The sequence below is a fragment of the Passer domesticus genome, chromosome 4 (genome assembly GCF_036417665.1).
Source record: "Passer domesticus isolate bPasDom1 chromosome 4, bPasDom1.hap1, whole genome shotgun sequence".
Taxonomy (NCBI): domain Eukaryota; kingdom Metazoa; phylum Chordata; class Aves; order Passeriformes; family Passeridae; genus Passer; species Passer domesticus.
In genome coordinates, this window is record NC_087477.1 from 21613634 (window position 1) to 21626813 (window position 13180).

Below are 13180 nucleotides of genomic sequence, written 5' to 3' on the forward strand. Positions count from 1 at the left end.
TAAGAAATGTGGAAAATTGAATCAAGGAATGTTTAACTGTATCAGTATGAAGTGTGTATACTTACACAAGTAATATGGTTAAAATGTAAACGTAAAAACCAGGACACGAAAAATCCAATATTTCCTGTCTGTCTGTACAAACATGCCGCTGACTGAAATGATGTGCCTTTGGACCAGCTCTCAGTGATACATGATTTAAAACTGAGATAGCTTATGATTATTATTAAATTCTCTCTATAGGTAACAAGCATATCTGCAAATCTGCCAAAGGGACTTATAAATGTTAGGAAGAAAAATAGGAGGAGGATGAGTAGGAACAAGGGTTACCTGCATAGAGCAACAAATCACTCACAGAAAAGACCAAAACTGACCAAGTCTGTCATAGGCATAGGTGTGTTGTAGGTGCTGGAGCGTGTCCAGAGAAGGGCAACAAAGCTGGTGAAGGATCTGGAATACGAGTTTGGAGCTGGCAGTGTGTATTGTGGAGAAAAGGAGGCTCAAGAGAGACCTTGTCACTCTCTACAGCTCCCTGAAGTGAGGTTGTAGGTACTGGTTTCTTCTCCCACCAGCAACAGGACAAGAGGAAACAGCCTCAGAGTGTTCCAGGGGGTGTTTAAATTGCATGTTAAGAAAAATTTCTTCACTGAAAGGGTTGCTGAACATTGGAACAGGCTGCCTAGGGAAGTGGTGTAATTACCATCCTGGAAGTATTAAAAGAATGTTTAGATGTGGCACTTGTGGACATGGCAGTGACAGGGTAATGATTGAACCTGATGATCTTAAGAGTTTCTTTTCCCAGCCTAAAGCCTGTTCCAGACTACAGCTTCCCTTTCTTCCAGTTACAACCCAAATGCTGGTTTTGAGGGAGCTGCTCTGAAAGAGACTGCAGGACAGCAGCTTCTCAAGGACTGGTGAGTTTTGGGGACTAGATTACTTCTTGCTGATGATCCCAGGAGATTTATAATGCACAAGTAAAGATACAGACATTGGTCAGGTTACAGTGCTATTAATAATAGTGTGTGCCTTTATTTTTTTTTTTAATCAGAGACCCACCAGGTGGTCTGCTCAGACCTCAGGCTGATATTCAGAGGATTCACACTGAGGGGTGTTGTAATATGCAGTCCTGACAGCCATGCAATACCTGCTGTGTGGCACAGGATTTATGTGCCCTGGGTATCCATGTAATTCATACAGAATCCACATGAATATATGAGTTGAGAGAGACCAGTTATTTGTAACCCTAAAATAAAGTTTCCATGTAAAGTTCCACCTTTATTTTTATTGCTCTTGTAGTTTTTGTGACAGCCAGATATAGTGAACTGTAAAAACTGAAATAAAATTTTAAAAAATCGACCAGATTCTCTCAGCTAATATCTGAAAAGAATGACACCTACAGAGCAAAAAACCTAAAGCATAGATATTTACAGAGTGTGATATAATAAATAATTTCTTTGTGGGGTTTTTTTGGCTTTTCCTGTAGAAAAAAATATTTGTGATATAAAATGAAGATATTAACTAAAGCTGGTAATACTAAGCCAGCTGCTGTAACTGGTCTTACTACCAAAAAGGAGCAGGAGCAGTAATACAGAAATCCAGTCTAGGAGACTGCAAACTGGTAGTAAATTAGAACGGCACATTCTGTAATGGTAAATTCAGAATGACAATATTAATTACAAAAATTTATTTAAAATACATTTTCCTGTCAATCAGTTCCTTGCTGCCAGTATGCATTTTCAGATTTATTGGATTATTAAAAAAAATGTTAGATAGTTTTGTTTAAAAGTCAAATTAGGAAAGAAATATACTTCTCAGGGTATGTGTAATCCTGCCCACAAAAATACATGTTAAGCTATTTTATACCAATAATACCTAATGAATATAAACCTGTCTTTAGCCATGCAGATCCCTGAAATGCCAGTGTCTCCAGACCTGCCTTTTCTGTAGTTATGTGATTCCCACTACGGGCTGAACAAATGCCACTCTAAATTCCCACATGTATTGGTAATTTGACCTCAAATTCATCTCAGGCACTGAGTGGGGATTCTTGAGTGATATCCTTCCAGCTTTATGTAAACAAAGGGAGAAAACTGCCCTTCTTCACAAAATATCAGGCCTGAGAAATAGGGTTTTCAACATCTCAGATTGACATGAAGGTTTGGATAAACCCTATTAAAACTGAACAAATATTACCTGGATAAGTATGAGTAGCTTTACAGTTAACTGAGAAAGTCATGTAATTACAGGCAGTAGCTGTAAAATTGGAACCCTGTGAAATAATTTGTTTTGTCACTGTGCTTGAGGAGCTGCACAAGTGATTGAAAGGAAATATTGGACAAGACTTGGCAAAGATCTCACTTTTTTGTCAAAAAAATGGAGAAGCTAAATCCATCTCTTTCACAAAATATAAGACAAATATGCCAAATCCACTTAAAGTAGCTGCTGTTACATTTTTCATTGAAATGGTCGATATCAAACATCTCTAAAACAAATAGAGATTTCTTCATGTTTCACTTTCTGTAAAACAGACAGGTCTAAATTTAGATTCCTTCATACAATTTTTGGTGCCCAGCTTTATCAAAGTACCAAAAACTGTATTGGCCTCTAACCTTAACTCTATGTCTATTTACTCAGAAATAAATATATTCCTACTTACACTAGTAAACTTTTCAAGCTGAGTACCATGTTTGCTTTCTTTCCTATCTTTTCCTATCTATTAAAAATTGTGCTGCTTTGACTTTTTTTTTTTTTTTTTTTTTTTTTTTTTTTTTTTTTTTAATAAGGGTTATTTTTCTTCCAGTTTCAACAAGGAAACCGGAAAATATACAGGAAAATATGTATAAAAAAATCAGTTCCTGCTTATTGGAGTCGTCCTCGAAAAATTCAGTTTTGAAGGTCAAATAGTGATAACCATTAGTGGTAAAGAATGTTTTCAAGGTTTCAAACAGACAAAATTTTAGAAGAAAGCTAAATTTATTTCATTTACATTGTGTCTGCTTTATAGAAATTAGGTGCATTTTTCAGCCTGTTAGTTTAGTATTTTACAAAAAGTTCAAATGTCTGTGTTGCACTTAAAGGAAGTAGTCCTTTTCCTGAATTGAAAAGTTTTTGTTATGATTTTTTTGGGTGCATCTTAACCCCATTTTTCCTGTGAAATTTATTTTGAATAATATTCCCACCAAGGGACTTACAGATGCAGCCAAGATACTCTTCTTCGATTTACCTAAATATATTGGTCTCCATTTTCCTCCTCTGCTAAGGGTCTTTTCCAGTCCTATATTCATCTGTGGCTTTCTTCTGAGCTAGCTCTGGTGCAGCACCATCTTTCTGAATCAGAGCTGATAGAACTGGACACATTTGTGGAAGGACTGTCAGAAAGGCACTCACATTTTTTTCCTCCAACCTCAGTCTTGTAGCATGCTGCTTTTTTTTTTTTTTTTGGCTCATAAGCCTGTGATTACATACCTCATCCTGTTTGTCTGTTTATATGCATATTACCAACTCACTGGTTTTCTATCAGTTGCCTACTTCTTCCTCAGCATTGCATGACTTAATAGAAAAGAACATTAGTGGGTGAAAGTGGTTCCTGGAGAATCCTCAGATGAAAGTTTTCTAGACTTACTGACATAAAATGGCTCAACTGTGTGACTAATCCATTCTGTAAAATGAAAAGTAGTTTGTCATCACCTCAAATTCATTTCTTTGTCCAAAGGCAGAACAAATTTGTTATCTATTAATGGCTGTCAGTACCCAGTTATCTGCTTGGTATCTGTTTATTTGTTGACAATTTTTGGTTTTGGTGGTGTTTGCTGCTGTCCCATGCCATACACATAGTTTTGACTCTTCTGTTTTGCAATCTCTTCTGCTTGCAGGGATGATCACCTACTAACTAATTTATATTCCAAGATTTGATTACTAAAAAGGAGCAATGAAGTACTCTAAGTCTTGAAACCTCAGAAGTGAGTAACTTTCTTGTTTCAATGCATTTTTTCATAGTAAAGGTGCTTGTCTTTCCTTCTGCCCCTGGTAAATTCAAGGCAAAACCATCATTCTGCACTAGCTCTCAGTTATGGAATGGGCACAGTTACCAAGTGCTTTCTTTCATGGCATTTCACATCATGTCTTTTAAATGGACAGTCAAGAGTCAAAGTCTGTTGTTTGTGATGAGAAGCACAGTCACGAAGCCAAAAGACCAAAATTATGAATTTTCCCCTTTTTACAATTGAGCCAAGGCTGGTGTCAGCCATCCAAAGGAGTGGTGTTACGTGAACAGCTCGCTTGACAAAACAGCAAAGAAATGTTAGTCAACATTGAGTATTACGTATAGAATTTGTACAAATTCAGCAATATATGATGGCTACATAAGGATCACATAAAATTCCTGAATATTTTGAAGTTTGAGAAATCATAACATCTGAAATTTTTTCTGAACTTGATGGCTTATCACCTTCTGGAGTGGGTTAGATCCCCACCCTGGTTCAAAACATACTCAGATTATAGGCTGAGCTAAATTTGTTTCCCTGTCTTAGTAATACAATTTACATTTAAACAGGGAGTTTTATACATAGAGAGGAAAGATTAAAGATTTCTCCATTTATGAAAATATTCTCTGTGTGCTAAGAGATGCAAACATTTCAGAAGCAGTGTAATGGAAACAACTCCAGTATTTCTCTCATTGACCTCCGTATCAGGATAGATGTATTAGATATAAAGTTATAAAGTTAATAACAAGTTTTTAAACTGGGTTTTTTTGGTGGTTTTTTTTGTTGTTGTTTTTGTTTTTGTTTTTTGGTTTTTTTGGGTTTTTTGGTTTTTTTTTTTGTAGAGATTCAGGGAAGTAGTTTCCTATTTTAAAAAGTTCAGTTTCAGTTCTTGTAGCATATCAGTAGGATTTTTTTGTGGTTTATGCTTCTGTTATAAAGCAACCAACCAATAAGATTGGCTTAATTTCATTTAAATGAAATTGGATTCCTTTTGGCCAGATTTTTAAATTCATTCAAATATTTTAAAATGCCTCATGTCATTCCTACCTTTAGGCTCTTGAGTAGCCTTTACAATGCTGGCCTAGAAGCTTAAGTCATTTAAAAAATAATACTTTTATTTTAACAGACTTGAAAAATTGTATTGCTTACTGACAGCCATGTCTGCTAGCAACTCACCTGGAGATCTTTCAGGTTTGTAGTTTATGTGATTCCAGTAACCAGTAAAAAGAAGCAAGAATGTGAAATTCCTCTCAGCATTTGCTCAGCCATACAGCTCTATTGAACCATGAGTTGGCCTTCCACATGTAGCCAAAACAAGAAACCATCTGGATGACATGCCAGAATGGAAGACTATGTGAATGCAAATAAGATAATGTTTTGTTATAATAATCAGATCATTAGCATTTCAATAATTCATCCTTGCAGCCAGCTTTCAGGTGACTGAGTAAGAAGGGCAATAATGTTACCTTTTGTGTCTTGCGCTATCAGGTAATTGTGCTCTCAATTAGCTGGCACTGCACAGAAGCATAAAAATGTATGCAATATATGCTTGTTTCAGTTAAGTGGAGACCTGCGCCATAACAATTTGTTAAGAGTTTGTTTTATGCAGAGTGGTCTTTACTAGCAGCTACCCTGTAATGGTGATGCTCCAGAAAAGAGCCTGTGATTAAAACAGGTTCCTACCAATTTTAAATATCTTTTTCAGTAGAATAATACATGAGAGTGAAGATAAATCATGTGCATTGTACATTAAATTGATATAATATTTAATTCAATAAATGAAGCAATTAATAACTGAATAACATCCTGTTGATTGTGGGCACTGCAAAAAAGAGTATGGCTGAAGCACCAAATAGCAGAAGCTTAACTCCCCTCTGACATATTAGTTTAATGAAGAATAATGCTAAACAGCTTTTCAAAACTGAGTTGTGGAAGTGTAAATCATAGAATGGCACAAAAAACTTGCAGAATACTACATCAAAACCCCCAACATTTCTATTATTTGAAGGGAAAGATTTAAATCATTCCTTTCTCTTTCTCTGTTTCTTCATTCATTTTGACTTTGCACAATGTTCTATAGTATCTCTGTGACTTCTATACCTTGTCAGAGCTGTGTCTGATAAGATAATGTGTCCATTGACACTCATGCTGCCTTAATAGATTTAATCTACTTTTGTTTCTTTACTTTCTTTCTTCTAATCTAGAGAACCTGGGAAAAAAAAAAAAAGGATTAGGTTCTATTCCTTCACCCATGCTTGTTCTGGGGGGCAGGTGAACAGTTTTTTACAACTTGCAGTATAAACTGCAGCTACAAAAAAAACCCAGGATAGCTAACTGCCTGCGAGAACGGAAAACAGTGGAGCTGTAACAGCAAATTTGAGACAGAATATTTAAGTTCCACCTTTATACAGGAACTCTGGTAGCAGTTATACCTCTAAAGTCTGTGAAGGATGATGGTATATAGTGTAGGTGAACTTCAAACTGAACACAGATTGCACAGGTTTTTCTAAGTGTTCAATCTGACCATATAATCTGTTTTTTCTCTATTAAGAAGAGATATTAGTTTATTCATACATGTCATAACTCAGAAAAATTTTGCCTGTGAATATTGAGCTTTTATGCTTTACTCCATTTCAAAGTATTTGGATTTTTAAAATTTGTTTGAAAAGTATTTATTATTCTTTTGTAATTTGTCATTCTTTTCTGTTCCTTGTCTGAATGGTTAACAGAGGAGAAAAAATGGTGATGCTCCCTCTGTGCAAATGCTGCTTTTGTTACCATTCATAAAATGTAATGATGTTTTCAATGTACATACATTTTGGTTCACATGAACAAATTTGGCAATTTGTTGGTTTGTGCATTCAGTTTTGCTACACAGAACCTCATATTTTCTCTAGAGTGAATCCTGCTTTATGAAATGCATTTGGAAATCAAAGTCTCTTTTTCTTTCTCTCAATTTAAGAAAGAGGAGATTGATTTCCTGTCCATCTCTATCTACCCATACATACATATTTATATTCGTATGTATTTATATGTATGTACATCTCTGTAAATAGCACAACTGCCCTTGAGTTCTTTTATATATTTTGAGTAAACCCTTTCTAAAACTATCCCTGTTTCATTTGTATTTAAGACTTCCTAAATGGGCTGCAGGGATTTGTCCTCTACCTGACTGAGTCACCATGTGAAGTGAGTTTCTCCTTCCTACACTTGACTTGCAGCTATACCTTTCCTGGTCTGAGATAGCTAATCATTTTTTATTTGCCTTGTACATAGTGGTTTCATTTCCTTTTATCATAATCCCTTCCTGAATCCCTATGAATATTTATTCAATATTTCATTATCTTGTATATAATCAAAGTGACAGTACATTTGGACGCTGAACACTGAGGCACATAAAGATGCAGTCCCTGTGTAAACAGTAAGAAACCTAATTTCCTCTGAAATGTTTATTCCAAATGCTTTCTGAAACAGAAGAAGAGAATAAAAGAATTTTAATTCCATGGTGATACAACACATAGCTGAGAGTGGTTACAAAAGGTCAGACACTGCTTCTTTTTCACTGTATCACAGATGAGTCTCCAGCCCCACTGGGGTTTTCTGCTTCTGTCACTGTGCAAAGAAGTCCTACTGCTGTTTAAACAGTGTCTTTGGGGTTTTTTTTTCCTTTTCCAAAAACCCATTTGCTGTGAGCTTATGCCCAGTAAGAATATAAGAATATAAACTGGTACTATATTTTTATAGAAAAGTGGTCATTCTTATGGATTGTTTAATAATCACTCCAAAGTAGAAAACAAATAAAAGTAATAGAGGATTTGATTTGTGTCACACATGACATGGAAGCATTAGTCAAATAATTGTATGAATTCATTGAAAATTGCATTAATTATCCTTTGCTACTTCACATAATCAAGAAATCTACACATGGATAAAAAAGACAACATTGGCTTGCAGTGTTCCGAACTGCAAGGTGTTAATAGTTCATCTTCCTTTATGAGGAAAAATTGGAATAATTAAATAGTTAAGTGGATTTACTCAAATTCTGATTGAAGAGATGTATTTGAGTTTCAAATTAGGTCCCAAGGTACACAGCTATCCAAACCATAAAATATGAAAAACAGGTTTTTGATCAAAAGCAAGCCCTTGTTACCTCCCCCCCCTTTACCCCCCTTAAAATATGACATTGCACCATATAATTGCACAGGAAATTAAAACTCTTTTCACAGGTTTAATAATAGATGAGATATAGGCCTTGAAATAATAGTTTTTATTGAGCTCTGCCATTCTCTAGCACAGCATGCAATCTATGGCTTACAACTTGCACCTCTGTCAGCTCAGAGATGGATTAGCAAAAACAGCACAGGGTTCCATTTGGAGACCACAGGAAGCAAACAGGTGCCAAAAGCACAAGTCACTCTCTTTAACTCTTTTCCCTTTGTATTTTTTTTATTTTTATTCTGGTTTTGATTCACTAAAATTCATCTGGGAAAAGTGCTTTGTAGAGCTCTACTTCATGGTCAGCAAGCTCTTTAGGAAGCTGCTTCTGCAGGTCAGTATTGTCTGGATGCTCCTGCGTGTTCTCATAACATTTCATCAGACTGACAAATACTGCAATACCTAACACAGACATTGCAATCCAAACTTGTGACTGAACCTGGGGGTTTCGTCATCTCTGCAGTATTAGGGTGTGCTTTTGCCTTAGTGCGGATGAAGAATTCTGAGCAGTGAGCTTTCCCGTCTGCATTAATTGATAGACAAACAGAAAAGCTGCCTGTGGAGAGCAGTGTTCAACAGGCAGCAGTTGTTTCAGCTGCTTCTTCAGGCCAGTTCTCCATTAAGAAAGATCTTTGGAGAAGCTGGAAGGCAGAGGAAAGAGAAAAGATAGACTTTTAGGCCTGTGCATTCAAGTACATTGTTTTGGAAGTGGGAAAGTAGAAACAATTTGACATTGTCTGTTTGGAACGGGTCATGTGGTCACAGCAATTACGAGTCAAACTATGTGCAACAAGCAGTAAAAACCTCAGTAGTTTAACCCATTTCTGGGATTAGATTTACTCTCCTTACAGAGCTCACTGCTGAGGACAGTTGGCATCTAGTAATACATAAACACATACATGTATATATATTTATATATCATCAGTTAAAAAAAAAAAGTCAATTATTAGAGAACTCAGGGAGCAGAGCTGGCAATCTTTGTAAGGATTTGAAACTTTTCAAATGTAAAAGAAAGCTTCAAGAAAAGCTACAGAAAACCTATGTATGTAAATTACCAGACTGGTATTGGTATAGTATTTTAAACTGCTTTTCTTTTGATACTGTTGGTCACTTTAAGAAAGCAGTTTCTTTTCTAATCACTGTTGTCATTGTTTCCAGAAGGATAAGAAATTGTAACTCTCCATTCATGCTTAGTTTTAGTACTGTAATCCTGCACACTAGAGGCAGGTAGGCAAAAGAGACTTGTGTGAATCTGATGTAAAGTTATTACCGCATGAATATCTGGAAATATTTGTGAAAATCTACAGGGAGCCATGCTTATTTCAACATTTCAGTTCAGTGTGGCAGACCCTGAGTTAAATCATCTACACTAATGTAAAATGCTGATTTTTAGTGCTTGATACTGCCATGCTTTAGCTGGCCAACATTTATCTCCTATTGAAAGATAACATGTCTCAAAAACCCTATTTTTTTTTTTAATCTTACTAAAGTGGGACATGGTATAATTTTATTTCTGTGCAGTCTTATCTGCATTCTGACAGAGCTCTGAGAATTTCTTCATGCTGTGTTAGGGTGTTTCAATACATTTAATAACATCTTAATAAATGTACACCCCAGAATGACTTTTCAAGAACCATAACATTAATAATTTGTAAGCTTAAATTGGAAAAAAGGATATGTGAAGTAGGGTGTGTTTGATTTCTCAGCAGACCTCTGAAAGTATGCTGGTTTCTGGTGCCACCAGGACATTAAGGCCGACAAGCACAGGGATTTCTTTTCTTCAACAGAGTCACAAAACAACTGATGAGGTTTTCTAAGCAGCTCACTATTGAGTGTGTGCAGTCAGGACTGACACAGCTGAATGAGTACTCAGCATCAGATCAGTAATGTGCCTGAGACTTGGGAGGTGCAGATGTCAGCCCAGCTCAGTAGTTTGTGAAGAGGTTGAGGTTAAGTGCAATTATTTGTGTCCAGGACAGCTGATGCCAGGGGCAGCTACTTTCTTGGCAGGTTTCTTCTGTGAAAATTTAAGGCCTAGTCTTGCATCTTTTTTTCACACTTTTTACTGGATATCTTTTGCAGAGTGCTCTTTATTCCCAGCTCTGTGAGCTATCCATGGCTTAAAGGAATTATGACTGAAATTTTTGGGGAAAAGTGAATGAAAGAATTGTTATGTGCTAAGGGCCCTCTCTTCCTCTATGAAACCAATTCAGGGATCACAGCACTAAATCAGTGTTTGGTCATGGTCTCTTCTTTCTTAAGCAAACAGATTTAATGATGTAGACTCACGTTCTGCATCTGTAACTCTGGGGTAACACCCTTGGTTGGGTCACATTTCTGAAGCTTTGCCATTTTTAACTGTAAGGGAAATTTTCTGAACTGATGCAAAGGAACATAATGATTTTTCTTTCTCTTTCTGTTTTCAAAATAAATAAAATTGGGCAAATTTAAATAAAAATCCCTAAGAAAATAGACTAACATGAAATATGCATTAGTGCAACTTTAAAGCACAGGTTGAACAAGGAATTTAGTAAAATATGCATATAAGAGAAAGATAGTTTAATTTAACAGCTGGAAACAACAAATTTCAGTTTGGATAAATTCAGCTTGTAAATAAAGTTGAGATTTTCTCACAGGAACAGGTATTAAAGATTGACCCAAACTATGTGGCATGTTTTATGGCTCCATTTTTGCTGATGGGTTTAAATGTCTTAAAGGCTAGAGATTATTCTTACCAGTAGTGCTGGAAGTAATTTAAATCTGTGGTTTTAATATAAGAATCAGTTGACAAAAATGTAGTGTTCGTTCATAGAAAGACAAATCTCTGTGTGTGTGTGTGTCTGTGTGTGTGTGTGTGTGTTTGTGTGTTTTCTTGGGATGAGATGTTATGTGCTGATAAAATCAATTTAGTAGGTAACATTCTGCTTACAGAGCACATAGATTTTCTGATGGAAGGCATTCAGTTTTGGGTTTAGCATGTTGTCATAGACATTTTGATCTACCAGGTACCCCGAATGATGCCTCCTGGGTGGTTTCTGTCCATAGTCCATCAGGCTGAGCAGCTGTAGGAAGGAGTATTTTTATTGCATTTTACAAAGAGCTGCTCTTTTTCCAATCAAAGATTTGAAAATTTGGCTTTATTATATGCATATACAATTATTACCAGTGCATTTACACAAAGCAGAGTAATTTGTGTATCAATAATTATTTTAAAAATGAAAACCAGAGAGAACATCTTGATTCTTGATCCATGCCTTTGACTTATGTTGATTAGTTGTTGCCTCAGTTTAGACTTATCTGGGTATCCCAATGAGGCTTCATCTGTTTCTTTTCTGTGTCTTATAAGCAAAGCTGTGTCTGCGTGGAACTTAAGCACTGGGAAGGTGACTTACCCTGTGCTGATTTTGTTTTATGGCCACATACCTCTTTCCCTTTTTCTTTTGTTTTGGGAGATGATGCTTTGATAGCGAGCAAATTATTCTTCTAAGACCATAATGTATTGACATGGCATTGTTGGCAGCTGCCTAATGCCGGTTTCAATTCTATTTTCAAAAGTGTAGGTGGATGGAGGCAAAGGGCAAACTGCCTGCTTCATGCTTAGACAGGTGCTGTGATTAGGATATGATAAAATACCCCAGGTATTTTAATACAGCTCTACAAGGAATGAAGTTGGTCCTGAATTTATTTAGTAGCGGTTTCCCTGGAGACAATCTGTGTGAGCTGGTTAAATTCTCAAGAAGAAATGCTAATAAATAAATAAATAATTTCATAATTAATGGGGCTGACTGACATTGGCCTGGCTGCCACATGCACCCTTCCTCTGAAATGATGATTTACATTTCTCGCAGATGGCAAGTATTTGTTTTTGGGGGTTCTTCAAGCAACACTATGTACTGTAAATGATTTATGATGCTCTGGCTGAGATTATTTACCGAGAATCCTAATGCACTGAGTAGGGATTACAAAATGGTTGGTATTACACAGACAAAAATAAATTTTAAAATCGGGGATTTTTTTTTAGAATAAATACTACAAAGTTTGTTATTCACAAGTGCCTATAGCTGATGCTCCTGCATGAGCATTAGAATTAATGTGTTGGAATACAAATAGCAGAATGGTTTATAACCTAGTTCTCTTGTAGACCATAGCATGTGCTGATTTATACTGACAAATGCCAAGAGATGATGTGACTGATTCTTTTTCCATCTGTACTTTGTAAATCAGGGATCCACAGAGGAGAGCACAGCTGTTAGTCCTTGCTTGTTTCCATCTTTTGCATTAAATAATTTGGGGACTAAATAAACAGAAGAATATTTCAACCTGTAGCTTAGGCAGTCTGCCACTTTCCTTGTCTGTCCTTTAGGAGGTAACATCCTCAACCTTCACTTCCAGGGTTTACACTGAAAGCATCTCCATGTTGAGGAAGCCTGTGGCTTTACATGTGGTATTAACATACCGAAAATATTATAATGAGAGGCTTCTATTTCTGATAGGGAATAACTATGCACACATTCCACATGGCTCAGCTCCATGTAGAGGATTTGCAGTGAGTGGTATTTCAGTGATTAAGGCACAACTTTAGTTACACCAGCCTGATCGCCCCAGGTATGTTTAGAATCAGCTGCAGGGGAGCAGGCAGGACACCAGATCCATTCAAATCTGAACTTAAACCCCAAGCATTTTAAATCACTATTAGGAAAAAAACATCCTTTGTCACTGACTGTGAAGAGTAAAAAGAGGATGCCATCTTCATCAGTAACACTCCTGTGTGCATTTGTTTTTCGTTTGCAGGGTGAAGGTACTGAATATCACAAATTAAAACACACTTAATGACTGTTCTGTGTTTTGTTTAGATTAAATGAAGGAACAACAAGTGATATCTATAATATAAATTTAAACTATCGTGTGATGAAAGCAAGGAAGGCTTTTTTTTGATGATTTTGTTTGTGCTGAAGAGTGTGCCCTAGGACATGATTACGGATTTC

The 13180-nt window shown here is 36.2% G+C and overlaps 1 long non-coding RNA gene across 1 annotated transcript; it reads left to right on the forward strand.

The window, feature by feature from the left end:
- The first annotated feature begins 221 nt into the window (after nt 1-221).
- Nucleotides 222-6727, forward strand: LOC135299937 (uncharacterized). The gene is made up of 3 exons (XR_010361779.1): nt 222-911; nt 3870-3956; nt 5107-6727. It is a non-coding gene; the product is annotated as an uncharacterized LOC135299937 (long non-coding RNA).
- Nucleotides 6728-13180: the final 6453 nt, after the last annotated feature.